Below are 17,611 nucleotides of genomic sequence, written 5' to 3' on the forward strand. Positions count from 1 at the left end.
AAGTGTCAATGTCATAACTACGTTAAACATCAAATATGTTCTGATTGGGCATAATTGCTTGTTGCAGGAAACACCCAGGGACTGCAAAAGGAATTTCAAATGGTCAGGAACTTTTGGAATGTGGCTCTCTTAAAAACTCACAAGAACCTAATCATAGCAAACAACAAGTGCTCTTTGGAGCATAACAGGTGTTTTGTTTTATAAAATTGCATTATCTTGCTCATAAATTCTCTGGACTGCTTTTATATTATGCAGTAATATAGAATATGGTGGCATTCGCTGCTGTATGAATGCATTACAAAAAAGACACATAACACAAAGTGAGGACTGTGAGAGATGTGCTACAGCGTTCCTGCAAGGCATTTCTGTCAATATCGTAGTCAGATTGTGTGAGGATTTAATGACCCGAGTTCTCTGGAGGCTTCAGGCTTTCTTCAGTTCTTCATTAGTTTTTCTATGCATCGAATCCCTAAAGACATAACGGTACGCAATATAGGTAGATTTCAGAATGCGATTTTATATTGCATGAATGCTGAATTTTTCTTCTAACGTTCATTGTGTGTTTGTGTGTGTGTGTATGTGTTGTGGGTGGGTGTATTCAGACGCAGATGGGTAATAGTGATAAGAAGCTCTTCTGGGTGTACGGCTGAAATATCTTGGATGCCTTTTTAATCCCTGGTGAAATTTGTCAGTCTGTCATTGGATAGAATCCGTGCAGCTCTACAAATATCAAGCTGAACCCACGGTAAGAATAAACACGAAGAGAAATAATTGGACACATCATAGTTTTTATACTTTCAGTACTTTTATTGTATTTTATTCTCATAGTAGGATAAATCTCTTTCAAGCATGCATAACGATTAAACGACTCACCTTTTCAATTTCTGAGCAGAGCAGGCTTTTTCTGCTGGCCTGAAACCCAGCAGACAATGTAGCTGTAGATTTTACCACACAGAAATCTACATTGTATGCCAGGTTCACGACAGCACAAAAGAATTCATCCTTCGCTCTCCAAAACCAATGCGATTCAGCATGTCTGCGCATTTAACTCTCATTATTTGTCAGCCTTCAACAACTCAAAAACATTTGCACAAAGACAGCCCCTTGTGACAGGCAAATCACAAAGAGAATGTGACATGTCGCCTTGTCCTTTGTTACCTAATCACTTAAACTGAATCTTCAGAAGTCAAAAAAGAAACAATGTCTCAATCCTTTCTTTCAAAGCAGTCTGAAATGGGTTCCCGAGACTTTTAGCTGCACTTTGACACTTCACTCACCTTGATCAAATTTTTTGAGGACAAAAAAGAAGAAAAACCCACATTAAACTAGGCTAAAAATGTGTAAAAGCACCACCAAATCGCTCTGGTCGAAGAGACCAGCTGTTGTGACAAGGGCCCTCTTTAACATCCATGAAAGAGCGAGTCCTATTCTGACAGGATGAGGCACACATTGTGATAACATACCACACAATCTGAAAGGAATGTGCCAACAGGAAGCAGAAAATGCCATCAGAGACCCAGTAGCCAGATGTAGCTGCTGATTACAACACAGGATCTACACTGACTACTGAGCACCTCATGAGCACCCTAACAAGCTGCTGGCAGCGCTCGTCCACTTGAGCCGTCCCCAGCGCCTGAGGAAGACAGAGACAAAGAAGCGAATGGTTAGACAACCCCAAATCAACGTGTCTGCAGCTCTGGAGGACGACAACAGCCCTTCTTTTTGCTCACAGCACACAGACAGGCAGCACTGGGGAGGGGGAGCTAATCTCCCTATGGGCATTTTTAAGCATGGCGTTAGCACTCTCGCAAATATTTCTCATTCTTTCCCATTAGCCTGGAGGCAGGACGGCAGGCAGGCAGACAGGGGCCACGGCTCCAGCACGTTTCTAAAGGTGCTCATCACACCCTTTTAACCTAACCAGACCTGCGTCGTGCATTTTTCTCATAACAGACGGCACCATAAACCTTTTTCTTTGACCTGAGCATTGTGTTAAGGCTGTTAGATATCATGAAAATGTAAGCCTGGTTTTGCGGCTATTATTTCCAGAATCCACTTAGTGGTTTGGCACGCATTAGGCTACATCAGTCAGAGCGCTCAATTCAAGTCTTATTAATTAGAAGTGGGTGCTTGTTAGCCGCCAAAGGTGCACTTTGATTGGGTCGTCGACTAATTAAATCATCTTCAGCTAGACAAACAAAAGAGAGTGACTCACATAGAGCTAAATACTTCCTGTTGGCAAGGATGCTGAGAGTGTAAGGCCGTTTATGTACTGGTTAACAATAAAGCTGTTTGACTGACAGGAGCAGGCAGAAATTGTAGGCTGTCTTTGCCCCCTTCTGTAAAGGCTCCAGCTCTACATACCTGAGACCTTGTGACTGTATTGATCAAACATACTTCGACCAGCTGATGGTCACTTGACTCCAATTTTTCTCCATTAGGGAGTTCATTCCTAACCTGAATTCCAGTGCTCTGTCCCTGCTCGCTGTTAGCGTTTCTGATTAGACCGTGGGACAGTGACAGCATGAGGTCAGAGAACTATTGACGGTTTTTATCGAAAAGGAGGCGATGGATTGACTAATTGTGTCTGGTTGGTCCTAGAATGGTAAAAGGCTGGACATTTAGGGGTAAAGATGATCAATGGGAACCTTGCCTGCAAATAATTATCTATCAAGTACCTTAAGGTATAGTAAATTGTAAATTAATATGACATTTATTCAGTATCAAGGTATATGGGTCAGTGAATACCAATAATTGTGCCCACAGAAAAAAATGGTGGTGTAACCATAAATAAAACAACTGTTTTTTTTTTTTTAAATATAAATGATATATAAATATCATTAAGTTTTAATATCCCTAAAAATAGGCTATTTGGTAACACTTTAATTTGAAGACCAATTCTCAGTATTAACTAGCTTATTAGCGTGCATATTACTAGCACATTGGCTGTTTAGTTGTATTTATTAGGCATATATAAATGCCTTATGCTGCATGACCATATTCTAGATCCATTAAACCGACTCAATACCTAAACTTAACCACTACCTTACTAAATATTAATAAGCAGCAAATTAGGAGTTTATTGAGGGAAAACTCTTAGTTAAAAGTGAATATGTGTTCCCTAATCTAAAGTGTTACCAAAATATCGAAATGAATTTAAGTCAATAAAAAAGAATAATTTTATTCAGCAAGGATGCATTTCATTTCAGCTAAGATGCATTAAATCAAAAGTGACAGCAAAGACGATTATGTTGTTACAAAAGATTTCTGTTCCAAATGAAAAAAATGTATCCCAGTGTCCACAAAAATATTAAGCAGCACAGCTGTTTTCAACGTAAGAAGAGTTTCTCGAGCACCTAATTTAGCATATTACAATAATTTCCGAAGGATCATGTGGCACTAAAGACTGGAGTAATAGCTGCTAAAATTCAGCTTTTCCATCATAGGAATGAATTACGTTTTAAAATACATAAATATTTCACCATTTTTTCACTAATATATTCATATGACTGTTTTACTGTATTTTTGATCATATAAATGCAGCCTTGATTAACATATAACAAACAGAATAAAAAAAAACACCTTTATATTACCAACCCAGACAATGTGGATAGACAAAAATATAAATTAAAGATAAAAACAAAAATAAGCACCACACCATTGACCCATATATCAAAGTACGATAAGATACTATCACTGTACCATGGTACAGACACAGTACTCTTTTGTAAGAAAGTGTTTATAAAACAGTTAAAGCCATTTAGCGAACAGTGAACTGTCATGTGAGAGTGGCCTTAATAGAATGGTGCTTGTAAAATGGATCTCTGTGTTGTTGTGTCTTGTAAACGTGGGCTTTTAGTTTATGCTATGCTAGAGTTATAATTATGCGGTTTAAGTGAAAAACTGACTGTCTGACATGTTGGCCGTAAAATGCTTTGGATTCTAGGGTTTAAAAATTCTGTCAAAATTTGCTGTTTCATTTCCAGAGTGACAGCTGATGTTGACAGCTATATTGTTTCATTCTGTTCCATTTACATTCCTATTGTATTTTTTTCTGGCAGCACCAACAACAGGCTCTGAAAATTAAATGCACGAACGGACGCTTTGTAAAGATGTGAATCACAAAAGCCATGCTTTAAGTAAACTAAACAATTCATGTGATGAAGTTACAAATATACACACATCTACCGGCCCATTGAGCCTTCCTAATTTGCTCCGTTTTTTATTTTTTTTGTGTGTGGCGCTATAACAGGGTGGGGGAGTGTGCCGTGAGGCTCTCGAGGGAGGTATGTGCTTCCTGCTGCAACACTATTGTCTGCCCCTAAGGAGAAGCCCCAGCCCAGGACTTCACATGAATGACCTGTAAACATTATAAGAATTCCGGCACATTCCATTCATAACCTTCCACAGTCCCTGCACAGCCCAGGGCCCTGCTAGTCAGCACATAAGACACGGCTTGTATTGTAGATACTAGTTCTGAGCGAAGGTTCTTTTCAAAGTGCTGCAGCAGACATTTCTGCACATTTCAGATTAAATGTGATGACAAGTTAAAGTGTAATAGCTTTGCAGCAGACACTGATGTGGAAGCTGACAGTCTAAGTTGTCAAATGCAGTGAGGCAGGAAATTAGCTGCAATTTTAAATGATATATAAATTAAATATAAGCATGTGCTCACCTAAATTGGAATGAAGACATGGAGCATTACACGATCTGAAAAGATTGAGCCTGTCTGAATAACCCTGTAAGAAAAAAGAGAGAAACAATAAATTATTTTAATTATTATTAAAAACCCACATAGCTAAACATATCACAAATGCCTTGTAAGTCCTCTGACATCAATAACACTAAGAAATCAGATCTTTAGAGGGACCCAAACCAACATAGGCCCCTTACTGAAAGAGTGAGGCCCACATTTAACCCCACACAAACAAAAGGCTTTTCCAAAGCACTAAAGGATGAGATGCTACCACCTTCCTTGTCACTGCATTTAACATAAAAATGTCCCTAAAAGCCCATCTGTAGATTGAGTCAAAGACCTCTTGCTTATGACTCCTACACGGCATCTTCTAACAGCATTGGAATTATTTTTGCTAGTGATCAAAGAGAGAAATGCACAAAGCATGACAGGTAAATTCATGATGTTTCTTAAAAAGCAAAGGCCTTTACGTGGCCTTATGAACAGACATCAAAGTTACAACTCGTCAAAGCCTTGAGGGGAACTCCATAGCGATATTTCAAGGAGAAAGAGTGATGTCTCTCTCGGCTCCATAATGAAAACCGAATCAAAAAGCAAATGTGATTTATATAGCGCCGCTTTTGATGAAAAATGTTCAGCAACATTAACGATAATGATCAATCATCTCTAATGAAGACATTCACTGCAGGCAGAGCCCAGATCACAGCAGGCTTTGTGTTTATTGATGCGGATCCAGATACCGGGGCAGGTCCAAAACCAGAACTGATGAGCCTCTACTTGTACTACTCACTATTTACAAGACGTGTGCCAGGGCTGTCTTTTTAGGGGGAGGCTGAAGATTGGAAGGGAGGAGAAAGGGCAGAGAGGAAGCTGCCAGGGTAACCTCCCTGAGCTGGGCTATTCCTGGAGCCCCAGCGAGTTTCAGTTGATGTGGGTTTCCTCCTGGCTGCCTGGGAGATGACTGGCCTGACCACATCCAGATTTTGAGAGGAGCAGCAGCCGAGCCCCTGACCAGAATGCTGTCAACGTGGTCGGCAACCAAACAGGAACTGAATCATTACCCGCAGCAGCCCTGAGCACAGGAGGAAGGAGGGGAACCCAGGCAAGTGTTCGAGAGGGTGTGTGTGTATGTGTGTTTCTATTGTACGTGCCAGTGTGTTTGTAGGAGAGCACAAGAGAATCAACAAGTGATGAATGATTCAAAACTCTTAGAACCACCATTGTAACATTTCAGTTCTGTTTAGATGCCACCGAGGACTACTTTGTTGAACCTTACATTTCTGAGGTACACAGTATTCCTTAAAAGGCTGCCTAGTTTACTAGCAGAACTATTTTCGATCTTTGAGGTGATCTGTCTGACAGCCGGCTTATGGCAAAAATCTATTTTCTTACTGAAGGCTCTGGCTGTGTTTAGTCCTCCTTGCCGCCTCTGACCTCCTACCTACACAGGGCAATGCTTCTAAATAGGTCTGGACTGCTTTCTGTCAATACCGGCTGTTTGCTATGAATGTGGTCGTATTGAATACAAACAGTGTGCGGGTCTCGGGTTCATTCAAAATAAAAAATATATCGCTTTCACGAAGAGGTGGTCTCCTGTCATTGAGAAAGTGGGAGAGTTGGTTTTAAAGTCTAATTCGATTTAAAGTAAGTAACCGTGCCATACCAGGCTTGATGAGGGATTGCGTCTGGGTAGCCTAGTGTTGATAATCAACCTCGATAGGGTTTCGGTGATACAATCGTACATGGAGAGTTTGGCCCTGGCTCCATGAAAGGTGTAAGGGAGATTCATTTCCCCTAAGCCCACTTGCCCCTTACGGGGGGAGCGAAGAGTCAGATCTCCACTTTCAACAAACTTTCCACGATTCAATGTGTAATTCCATTAGCCTGACGGATAGATCAGATAAGGGTGCTCAATCTGCCGTCGGGAGGGTGAGCGTAATTGGTTCCGACCGGCTTCTAAAACATCGCTAACCAGTGAGAGACGGGATCAGAGAAAGAGGCTCCATTTCCCTGAAGAGTTCAGAGAAGGTGAGAGGTTTCTGCCATGCTGCCATTGCACTGGGAGTTCCCCTTTTTGCCAAGACCTGACCGACTCCAGAGGCGGGAAGTCCATTTGTTTTATGGCTTGTAATGCGGGTCCCATTAGAGTAAAGCCCTACAGATGGGTCAGGTTTGAAGTGAAAGGTGATCCCTTAGCACTCTGAGGAGGATGGTGAAGTCTCACGCAAAACTACCATACTCACGAAAAGCTGCACGCATACATTTCCTGCCATTCGGAGACCAGCTACTGGAAGCTCTGCACTGGACTCTCGGTAAAGAGAAGCGAGAGACTCTTTCCAGAGGGCTGTATTGATGGGAAAGAGCTGGCACACAACAGAGCCTACAGTCCCTTTACAAGGCCTTGGCAGAAGCGCAGGCTCGAGTGAGAAGGGAGAGAATGATCGAGAGAGAAGGAAGGAGTCTGGCCCACAGCACACCCACTCACACACTGGCCTGGAGAGCAAAAGCCTTCTATTCCCCAGCACGAACTACTCCCAGCGCTGCCCTGGGCCCGGTCCCGCTCTCAAAGCACAGTGAAGCGTATAGCATTACACCTAAATGAGGGCCGATAAATTCTTCTCCATTAAGGCAACACAACTCTCTTAAAATAGCTATAATACTCGCTCTGTTTGAGAGTGCACTAACCCTGCCGCTGATATGCGAACCACCTCAACCCCGGAGCACAGATCGCAGAGGCCATAAAGAGTTTGGATGCAGGTCTTCCAGGGCATGAAGCTGGGCTGCTCTGCTTTTCTGCTTTACATGCTGCCAGTGGTCCTATTTTTCTAGAAGTTGTTATTAAAACTGTTGCAGAATAGGATCAGACAGAAAGTTCAATACTGCCAAAACATCACATCAATTGTAATATTGCAATGCAGCAACACAAAATGTCCACCATGCTGTTAAAAAAGAAAACGATATAAAAATAAATATTAATATAAAAATGTATTTGTAAAATAATGTATTGAGTAAATTAAATTGGAAGTAAATTAGAAAATAACGCGTTCCATAGTGGTCTATTGAAATTAAAGCTAATTTCTTGAATATAATGAGATATAAATTTAACACTTCAAATTTTTTTGGTTTCATTTCAAAGATTAGTAATTAGTTAACATCTAATGTTTCTGTAAATAAACATTGTGTGTATTTATGGGTAATTTATACTGAAAAAAAAAAATTATTATACAATATATATAGAAAAGAAACAATGTGCAGTGTGGTGCTGCATGGCTATATGTATGTGTTCAGGATTTAACTGCTATTTTCAATGCTGCATTAATGCTGCACAGCCTTGCTAACAGAATGGTTTAGGTGTAGCTATGGACAATCTGCTACCTACTTCATAATTTACTTTGATTGGACACTGGAAACACCGAACAAAAAAAGAGAGAGAGGAAATGCCATGATCGCCATTGATTCTCATTTTCCATGACGTGTTGCCACACGTACTACACTCGTCGCTTATTGGAATTCAGTGCACTGCCTGCACTCTGCCCAGGTGGGGAAACACTGCCCATATATGGGCACGGATACACAAAGCGCTGGGTGTGCGTGTTGTGCCGTTACCTGAGTGTGTACGTCACTCACACACCTTCTCTCTGTCTGCCTCCCTCTTTGAAACTTTCATTACATCAAGAGCAGGGAGGCATGGAGACAGAGCCGGGAACAAAAGCAAGTCTCTTACTGGAAGTCTGCCTTATGAAGACCAGATTTTGAGTTTGAGAGAGAATTGTGCTGTTGCTTAAATAGATAAGCTCAAGAGAGTATGTAGAGTAAGAATGCTTACGTAAGCTGACAAAACTGACCCTGTGGCACATTTACGGCAGGTATGTCAAGGTTGTGTCGTGCACGGTGACATAAATGGTGCCGGGACACACCCATGGATACGAAAGCACTCTACATGGGTGTATAACGTGTCAGTGGCTCCCCACACTAGTCACTCCCACCACTCCCTCTACAGGGAGTGTAAGTCTGACAATTCTTGCTCTAAAAAGCCACCTGATGATTCACAACTGCCACTGAAACTCTAACTGTTTGAAAAAGCGTGACCTAGAAATCAGAGCAGCATCATCACATTCATTTCAGCCTTGAGACAGGATTTGAGCAAAAGCCGGCAAGACGTCTTGATAAACTAACAATTTATCATCTCATCTAAATACCTTGTGAGCATTGCACTACACTATCATGCACATTTTAGAGACAGTGGAAGCCCTTTGATATGATAAACCCAGATCTTTCACAAGGATCATGCTGGTGAATACAAGGACAAAATTCTTACCTCGTAAGGAATTTAAAAAAGTGATAAAGCTTAAAGGGATAGTTCACCCCAAAACAGAAAATTCTGCCATCATTTATATTCCAAACTTGTATCCATTGTATGCAAACAAAATAACATATTTTGAGCATAGTTTGACCCCACTGACTTTCAGTATATTGACAAAAACATTCTTCAAAGCATCTTCTTTTGTGTCCTGCAGAAAAAAAGAAAGTCATACAGGTTTGTAATGACATAAGAGCGAGTAAATGATGGCATCATTTAAATTTTTAGGTGAACAATCCCTTTAAGCCCGACTTCCTTGGGTGGGCATGAGAACTCGTCTGTTGTGAGCTGGACTGGAGGGAGTGGTAGATTTCGTATAGTTTTAGAAACACAAAGACATGGAGGATGCGTGAGCACGTTGGTGGGCGTAGGTTCTACCGCCGCACCCTTCTGCAAGCACAGGGGTCAATGTGTGACCGGCAAATTCCTTCGGCTGTTTGAGGCGTCAGTCTCGAATGCACACCCACACCCTTTCCACGCCCAACGCCCAACATCCTTCGACTTCACTTCCTGTCAGGGCCTTACATGATGGCAGGTAGCCTTGAAATCTAATTTTAGGGTAGCTATTGTTTGCAGTAGTTTCCGGAAGGCGCCTGTGTATAGTCGGCAATAAAATAATTAGGTTAGTGTGTGAGGTGACGGTTTAAGGGACTTTAACTGCACTTCCTGTGTCTGCAGCAACCTAGATAGACTGGGAGAAAGAGTCGGTGGCATGCTACGTAAATCGAGAGTGTAAAATTAAATTTTCACAGATCAAATCTTTATTTCTCCTATCTGTAAACTTTTAGATTACTGATAGAAAATAATATCTTAAATATTTTAAATATTATTATATAAGTTAAAATAACTGTTTTATATTTTAAAATGTGATTTATTCCTATGATTCCAAAGCTGAATTCAGTCTTCGGGGCGGCACAGTGGCTCAGTGGTTGGCACTGTTGTCTCACAGCAAGAAGGTCCCCAGTTTGAGCCCCTGCAAGGATAGGAGACCTTTCTGTGTGGAGTTGGCATGTTCTCCCTGTGTCTGTGTGGGTTTACGCTGGGTGCTCCAGTTTCCTCCCACAGCCCAAAGACGTGCAGGTTAGGTTAAATGAACATTCTAAATTGTCTTGGAACAATTTGTGAATGGATTAACTGGTTCTCACCGTGAATATAGCCATAGATGCTGGAATGGTGTTTAGAAAGAAAAAAAACAACAAACTCCAATCTTCAGGGTCATATGATCCCTCAGAAATCATTTAAACATGCAAAAACTTTTCATTATTATCAATGTTGAAAACAGAGGTGCTGCTAAATATTTTCAGGATTATTTGATGAATAGAAATGTAAAAAGAATAGCATTTATTCAAAACGGGAATCTTTTGTAACATTATAAATAACTTTACTGCTGTTTTTTTTTATCAATTTAAAGCATCTATTCTGAAAAAAAATATATTAATTTCTTTAAAAATGTGTTTAAAAATTCATATTTTAATCATTTAAATTAAAATCAAGGTTTCATTTCCTTTAATTCATTTTGAACAAATCTATATGATTAAGCATTACATGCTTATTTTGTACATTTATATTCAACAACAAAAAGTTCTGACTCAAAGTCAGTAATTCAACTCAACTCCTTTGAAGGTCATTCACGTACAGTAGATCCTGAAGGACAACAGCTGGGCATAGGGCCGAATCTAGTGTCTCTCTCACATTCTGATTGGCCATTGACTAAGATAAACATCTGCTGCCCTGAGCAGTTTTTTTTGTTCTATGTACTGACACACAGCCTTACAAATATCCCTACAAATATATCTACACAGTACGAACAAATACTCTGCCTTTATTGCCCAATATTGCAACAGCAGCTGGTTGAGAAGACATAGAAGGTAAATCTAAACACCGGTGATTCCACCCACTAGCTGGCCACTAGTGGGCCGGCCGGCAAACCAGAGAATGTGTCCTCTGATTACCCAAGAGCAGCCGGCCAATCAGAAGTGATACTCACACGCTCCATTCATAAGAAGCAGCATTGTGTAGGGTACTCTCTATAAATTCTTCCTCCTTCTGTGCTTGCTAGCCATAGCCGCAACAGAGCGCTCTCTCATTGGTGGAACACAACAACCGATCTCCCAGGGGAAACCCCCAAAATATGTTCTCAGCCTCCAACAGGCACATTGGCAATTCTTTCTCAAAAATGACCCACATGTTGTATCTGGAGAACAGCTACTAGAATTAGCCAAAAACAGTGTTTCAACACATTAGCGACACTGACAAAACGGAGATATTTTTCGTATCAGCTCGGTAATTAGTTTCAGTTAGGTTAAAAACATAAATTTTCCTCAGTTATGTTCCATCATGTGACACAGATGAAAATGAAAGCACATGAACGGCAGTCCTATCCATATGAAGTTAACGCACACACACACACACACACACACACACACACACACATATATACACACACACACACACACACAAACACACAGTATATTACACTTTCAAACTGTCCATAATTTCAGCCTCTGAATTTCTCAGTTTAGTTATCGAAAACCTGCAAACAATTTTTCTGTTTTAAAGCACACCATATGATATCCATTAGTAGCCAGAGCTCTCTGTCTTTTTTCCCCTCTCATTGACTTACTCTGTCTGGGTGAAAAGAGTATTTCCTGATGGTTGAGCGCTGCCTGCATGTGCGGGGTCCCCGACTTCCCCCTCCGTCTTCAAGAGCCGCAAACACACACACACACACACACACAGAGAGAGAGAGTGAGAGCTCCATTAACGTCTCCGAACTGCTGGAAAATAAAACAAAACTCTACTCAGTTCAGTATTATCAGTCTTCTCCATACGAGTTCCAAGCTCGAACGCTCTCAGTCTGTCTCTCCCTTCTGTCTCTGTCCCTTTTCTCTCTCTCTTTTTCCACTCGCATTCTTTAGCGACTAATCAGTAACACTCTTAAAGTGATAGAGACAGAGGAAGCGTGCCGTAGACTCTGAAAGTGCTTCCCTGTTTCAGCGGAGAACGAATAATATCATTGTTATCACTGTCACTGAATTTAAACTCTCTACCGCCCCCTCCCTCTCTCTCTCTCTCTCTCTCTCTCTCTCTCTCTCTCACCCTCTAAACAGTCAGTCATACACTGGAGACGGACTGCCAGAGTACTTATAGTGTTGGGTTGAGGGGCTGAGCGATTTGCCCGCAGCCTATCAGTGTTCAGGGTAGTGTCTTGTTTCAATGCTGCTGTGAATTGAGAGGTTAGAGAGAGGACACCCATTCAGAAAAAAAGCAGGGGGAGAGCGAAAGGGAGGAAGGGAGAGAGAGAAAAGCCGGCAGTCGTGAAAAACGCCTAGGCTGTGCCTCGGATCTTTAGGAGGAGGAAACTCCCCTACTTATGTGACCGAGGAACGTTAGTTAGTGTCTTTCAGTGAAGAATTTGCTCCCATACCAACCAGTCTAAACGCTTTTCTAAACGGGTCCACCAATGTCAAACAAAAGTGCCGTTTGTGACGACGTAAAACAAACCTCTTAATAGTCTCAACAAACTGATATTATGTAGCTTCAAATTATAATCAATACAACTGGATAAAACTGTTTTTTAAATAAGAAGTTAATTGGGAAACTAACTTCTTTTTCACTCCAAAAATGTATTTTTAAAAGCTTATATGTCTTATATACTAACATAAGTTCATCTGAGTTCAAATTCTGATCATTTTTGTGTTAATTTATGAAAACGTGCTAAAAATTAAATGACTGCTTTTTGAAACATATCAGAAACGCGGCTTTGACTCATCCCAGCTCATCTTCTTCATAAACCCCTAATTCTCCATCTTGGAGAAAGTACCTGAATTTTCATCAGCTGTGGGAAACCCGAAACCTCAGAGGGACACTCGGCTGTTTAATATTTCAGAGCATCACCTTTCCAGTGAAATAAAAGAAAGAACGAAAGAAAGTGATATGCGGAGAGGTGGAAGAAATGACAACTGTACCTGCCCATCTCCCTCTCTCTCCACAGTCCTATGGAACTGGAGCACCACTGAAACTTCTTTTAAACTGCCATATTTTAGTTGTTAGTCACAAAAAGAATAGTGAGTCATCTCCGTGTGCCGTGAACCGCACCGCGTGGAAGCTTGCACAAGCCCTGTATTTTACCCCCGCTGCCTGAGTAACACAGCGTAGCTCTGTGATTCTCTACTGCCCATTTACAATACACAAACAGCGGACGGTCGGCCAGTGCTGCCGCCCCTCTGACGACCCACTGGCTCTTCAACCGCCGCTGAGTTTACAGCATGCTCAAATGAGGCTCAGTCATGAGAAGCAAAAAGGGGGAATACAGGTCTCCTATGTAAGTCATGCTATTCAATGAGAAAGATTAAACTTGTGGTTTGATCATTTCCAAACATTTTGATTTCTAAGCTATTTTGAAGATATATTTCACCAAATTATTCTTACTATTAGGTTAGTCTTGAAATTTGTGGTTATATTAACCTAGAAATAATCAGCAAGTTCTATATTTGACAACACATTTTTATATTTAAAATATAAAATTGAGTCTTATATTAAAAGATTTCTAAGTCACTAATTAAACAAGCAAACTTTTGACAAAAGTTCAGATTGTAAAAAGAAATCATTGTATTAAATCAGAAAAGTGTAAAATAGAAAAAATTCATTAGCAGTTTCAGATTTTTGAGCACCATTTTATATTACTTATACAGTATTTAGTTTCTAGATTTTACATGAATCTCTTGGAATTACAAATATCTGTGATTTAAGAGATTATGTAGGTCAGTAAAGTTGTATGCATAAATTGACTTTAGTGTACGTATCTCCCTCCTACGTTCCCCATCTCTTTACAGCAATCTGTACACAACATTCGTAAAGTGTTCAAGCTCCTGCTGTGTCAGTCTGCACGGTGAAACTGAGCTTGACCACAGTACAGACAGCGTGTGTTCCAATAGAAGGGAGGAGGTGACGATGAATCACACATCGTAACGCGTCAACATGATGCTTTGCCGTTTTTTTTTTTTTTTTTTTGCGAAAAATTTTACTTGCTCTTGTTCATTTTGTTGTCAGTGGGTTGAGAGCTTATGAGTCAGGGACATTACAGTGTAACCACAGGGCAAGCAGGGGTGATTGTTGTTGCAACCATGTGCTTCCCAGTCCTTTCATTTGGGAGAGGAATTTAAAAACAGTGTTCCCACTTAAGGAAATTATCTTAAATGCTACCTTAGATATCAAATCAACTGGACAACTTTACTTCATGCTGTGAATACATAGAAGAAATGGAACAAAAATATATTTACATTATATTTTTTTATACATTTAATCAAAATGTATGTATAATTGTTGTATTCAAATATTGCAGATTAACAGTTCTTTAACAATTTTACCTTTCTTAAATATTAAACAGCAAGAATAACTTTAAACATTATCCAACTGATCCTAAACTGTAACATGCTGTAATTTTACTATTTAAATTTAAACCTACCATGTACTTTGAAACTCTGCAAACCCAGTCACTTTAACATTAAATCGTTTTCTGTTTCTTTACCCTATTGTAGAAATCAAAAACAAAACACTAAAAGATGCTAATTCAGAATCAACCATGCCAACCATGTTTTAAACCATTTACTCGTTGTTTTTTTTGGAATCCCAGTCGTATAAAACATGCAGTACATTTGAGCTGGAGGGCTTCTGTCTATAAGCACATAATGATGACAACAACCATACCGGAACACAGAAATAGCCCTAAATTCTTCACATTGCTGTGGTGTAAAAGGTGTGAGCTATAGCTGCCAACACCACCATAAATGTAAAGATGAAAGACTCATCCAGCCTGCCATAACCGTCCTCTGCAACCTCACTGGAACCTGATAAACTACGACCTGATGCAAGACAGGGGTCAAGACAGATTTAGAAGGAATGCAAGACTGGCATTATTCATGAGCCCAATGGCTCAAATCAATTTTGTAAGTAATTGCTCCTATGTAATTCCCACTTTGAATTACATTAAACTAGCTTAAACTCGAAGAAACAAAAGCAGTTTTCATCACTTTATATGCATTAAGCATCACCTGCAAAACAAGAGGCTCCATCTCAGCAGGTTAAAAGTGGCCCATGCTGTAATCAGACTCATCCAGGGTGGTTTGCACAACGGGTACAGCAGCTGCCAACATCAGGTGACCACATCAATCCTAAGGCACACTGAGGATCTCATGGTGACAGAGGCAGAAAATTGCCCTCATTTGTGTGAACGAGCCAAAATCACATGAGTGTTCTCGGCTCGCTTGAGCCACACTGGAATTTGTTTGAGAGACGTCAGGGTGAAGTGCTGCCACCTCATGCTCCCTCCTCCCAGAGCGCAGTTTCGCGGCTCGTGTGCATGCCTGCCGGGTCCCACCACGCTGGTCTCTGCCAGTCTGGCCCCAGGCACTGGATGCCTATATTAGGTGGCTGCTGGCAGGCAGGAAAAAAAAATGCAGGGACGCAGCTGTGATGTCATTGTCATGCCACAAAGGCATGACTTCATGCGTCTTATCGGCTGCAGATAGCCCTGGATGCTTGTGTTATATTCTGCTACATGCATTCACACGCTCTTCCACCATCACTTCACCAGCATGCAGACGCAGCTTTTAAAAAGGCACAAGACTGTGCACCCAGATACCTTGTAACCATGCCAACCATCTGTTTGACATACTGTAGCTGACAAGACAATGAGGGATTGAGCCGGTGAGTGGAGGCGAATCTGACCCTGATCCAGGAATGTGAAACATTCCTATTGAGGAAACGAACAGTCTATTAATGATTGAGCTTACAACTGGTTATAATTGTCAGACACTTTGTGACTGTTGGAGATGCCTCACAGAACAATGGGACTCTTCTGCATACGCAGAGGCAATCTTCATTTTTCACTTCGGTCTGACTGAGCGCTAATATGAAACACGATGGTTGAGGATCTCTATCATGTGACTCTTTGTCTCCATCTCTATCAAGTATGCGATGGAAGTGCTTGTAAACTTCTGTGGTTGGACTGAATCGTGAAACTGGTACTAAATGTGATGCAATAAAAAGAGTGTGTACTGCAAAATAATGGCAAGAAATGTCTTTACAAAAATAACATGGCATGAGTATAGTCCAATTAAATCAAAACATACAGCGTGACTAGTGTAGTCTGATTCCCGAAAAAAAGATCAGTTATCAGTTTGAATCTGTCTGAAGAACCATCCTGATCTGAACTGAAGAATCAACTGAAACAACATCTGATTCACTGTACTGCAAGAAATCATTATTTAAAAAAAAAAATTATTCGAAGCATTTTTTAAATGTTTTTGAAGGAAATCTTACACTTATTAAGGCTGCATTTATTTGGTTACAAATACTGTAAAAACAGCGATATTGTGAAATATTATTACAATTTAAAATAAATGTTTTATATTTTAATACATTTTAAAGTGTACTTCTGTGATGGCGAAGCGTTTTTTTTTTCCAGTAGCCATTATTCCAATCTTCAGTGCCACAGTCTTCAGAAATCATTCTAATATGCTGATTTGGCGCTGCAGAAACATGTTTTATTGTAATCACATTTCATTTTAGGATTCTTTGTTGAAAAAAAAGAAAGTTCAAAAGAACAGCATTTACTTGAAATATTTATAACAATGTTAAAGTCTTTTTCACTTTTGACCAATTTAATGCATTCTTACTAAATAAAGGTAGTAATTTCTTTAAAAATATATATTTTACTGACCCCAAACAGTAGTGTATATATTAGGAATACTTCTTTGTTTATTGCAAACAAAACATAATGTTAGTAACATTGCTAAACACTTTTTCTGTGTACTTGTTTTAATAAAGAAACATAAAGATATAGTAAAATAAAGAAGCCTGACTTGAAGGAACAATAACGAAGCATTTCCTTTTGTGAGCAATAAATCAGTCTGCTAATAAGTACGATGTTATGCCTTTCCTGTCCCATTTGCAGGGGTCTGGGTGGATGCTGGGTGGGAAACCGTGAGATATGGTAAAAGGAGCCTGACTGGCTCCTCCACCCTTTGGCTGGCCCTTTAAAAGGTGTCAGATGAAAAGCAGCAGAGATTGTTGCTTTCCCTCACTCTCTCTCTCTCGTTCTCTCAAGCATTCTTCTGTCCTCGCCCCCTCAACACCCACGTCTTTTCTCTACTCCTCAGTTGCCCACACACTCCCTGCTCACGCTCACACTGACACACTCCCAGGACCCTCGTTCCCCTAGCCTGACGCCTCTGGTTGTCCCTATAAACTCAGGATGCGGGACCCCCGCCTTGCGCCACGGTGACCCCATCCGCTCTGGTCCACGCTTCCCCCTTGCGTATATCCTGTGAGTGGGCTGGTCCGCCAGTGAGAGAGAGAGTACGAAAGAAGAGGAGAGCCACTGCTCCCTTTTCCGCCCCCCTCTCCAGAGCCAGCGCTCCAGCGAAAGAGAGTGACCAGCGGCGCAGCGGCAGACGCCCTCGTCCTGGAAGTTCTGAACACGTTCTTTTGAAACATTCCATTCTACGCCAAGAAGGGTTTCCTGCTCTCACGCCCAGCCCCCCACCCTCCTG

This window comes from Cyprinus carpio, chromosome B9 (genome assembly GCF_018340385.1).
Source record: "Cyprinus carpio isolate SPL01 chromosome B9, ASM1834038v1, whole genome shotgun sequence".
In the NCBI taxonomy this organism is placed as follows: domain Eukaryota; kingdom Metazoa; phylum Chordata; class Actinopteri; order Cypriniformes; family Cyprinidae; genus Cyprinus; species Cyprinus carpio.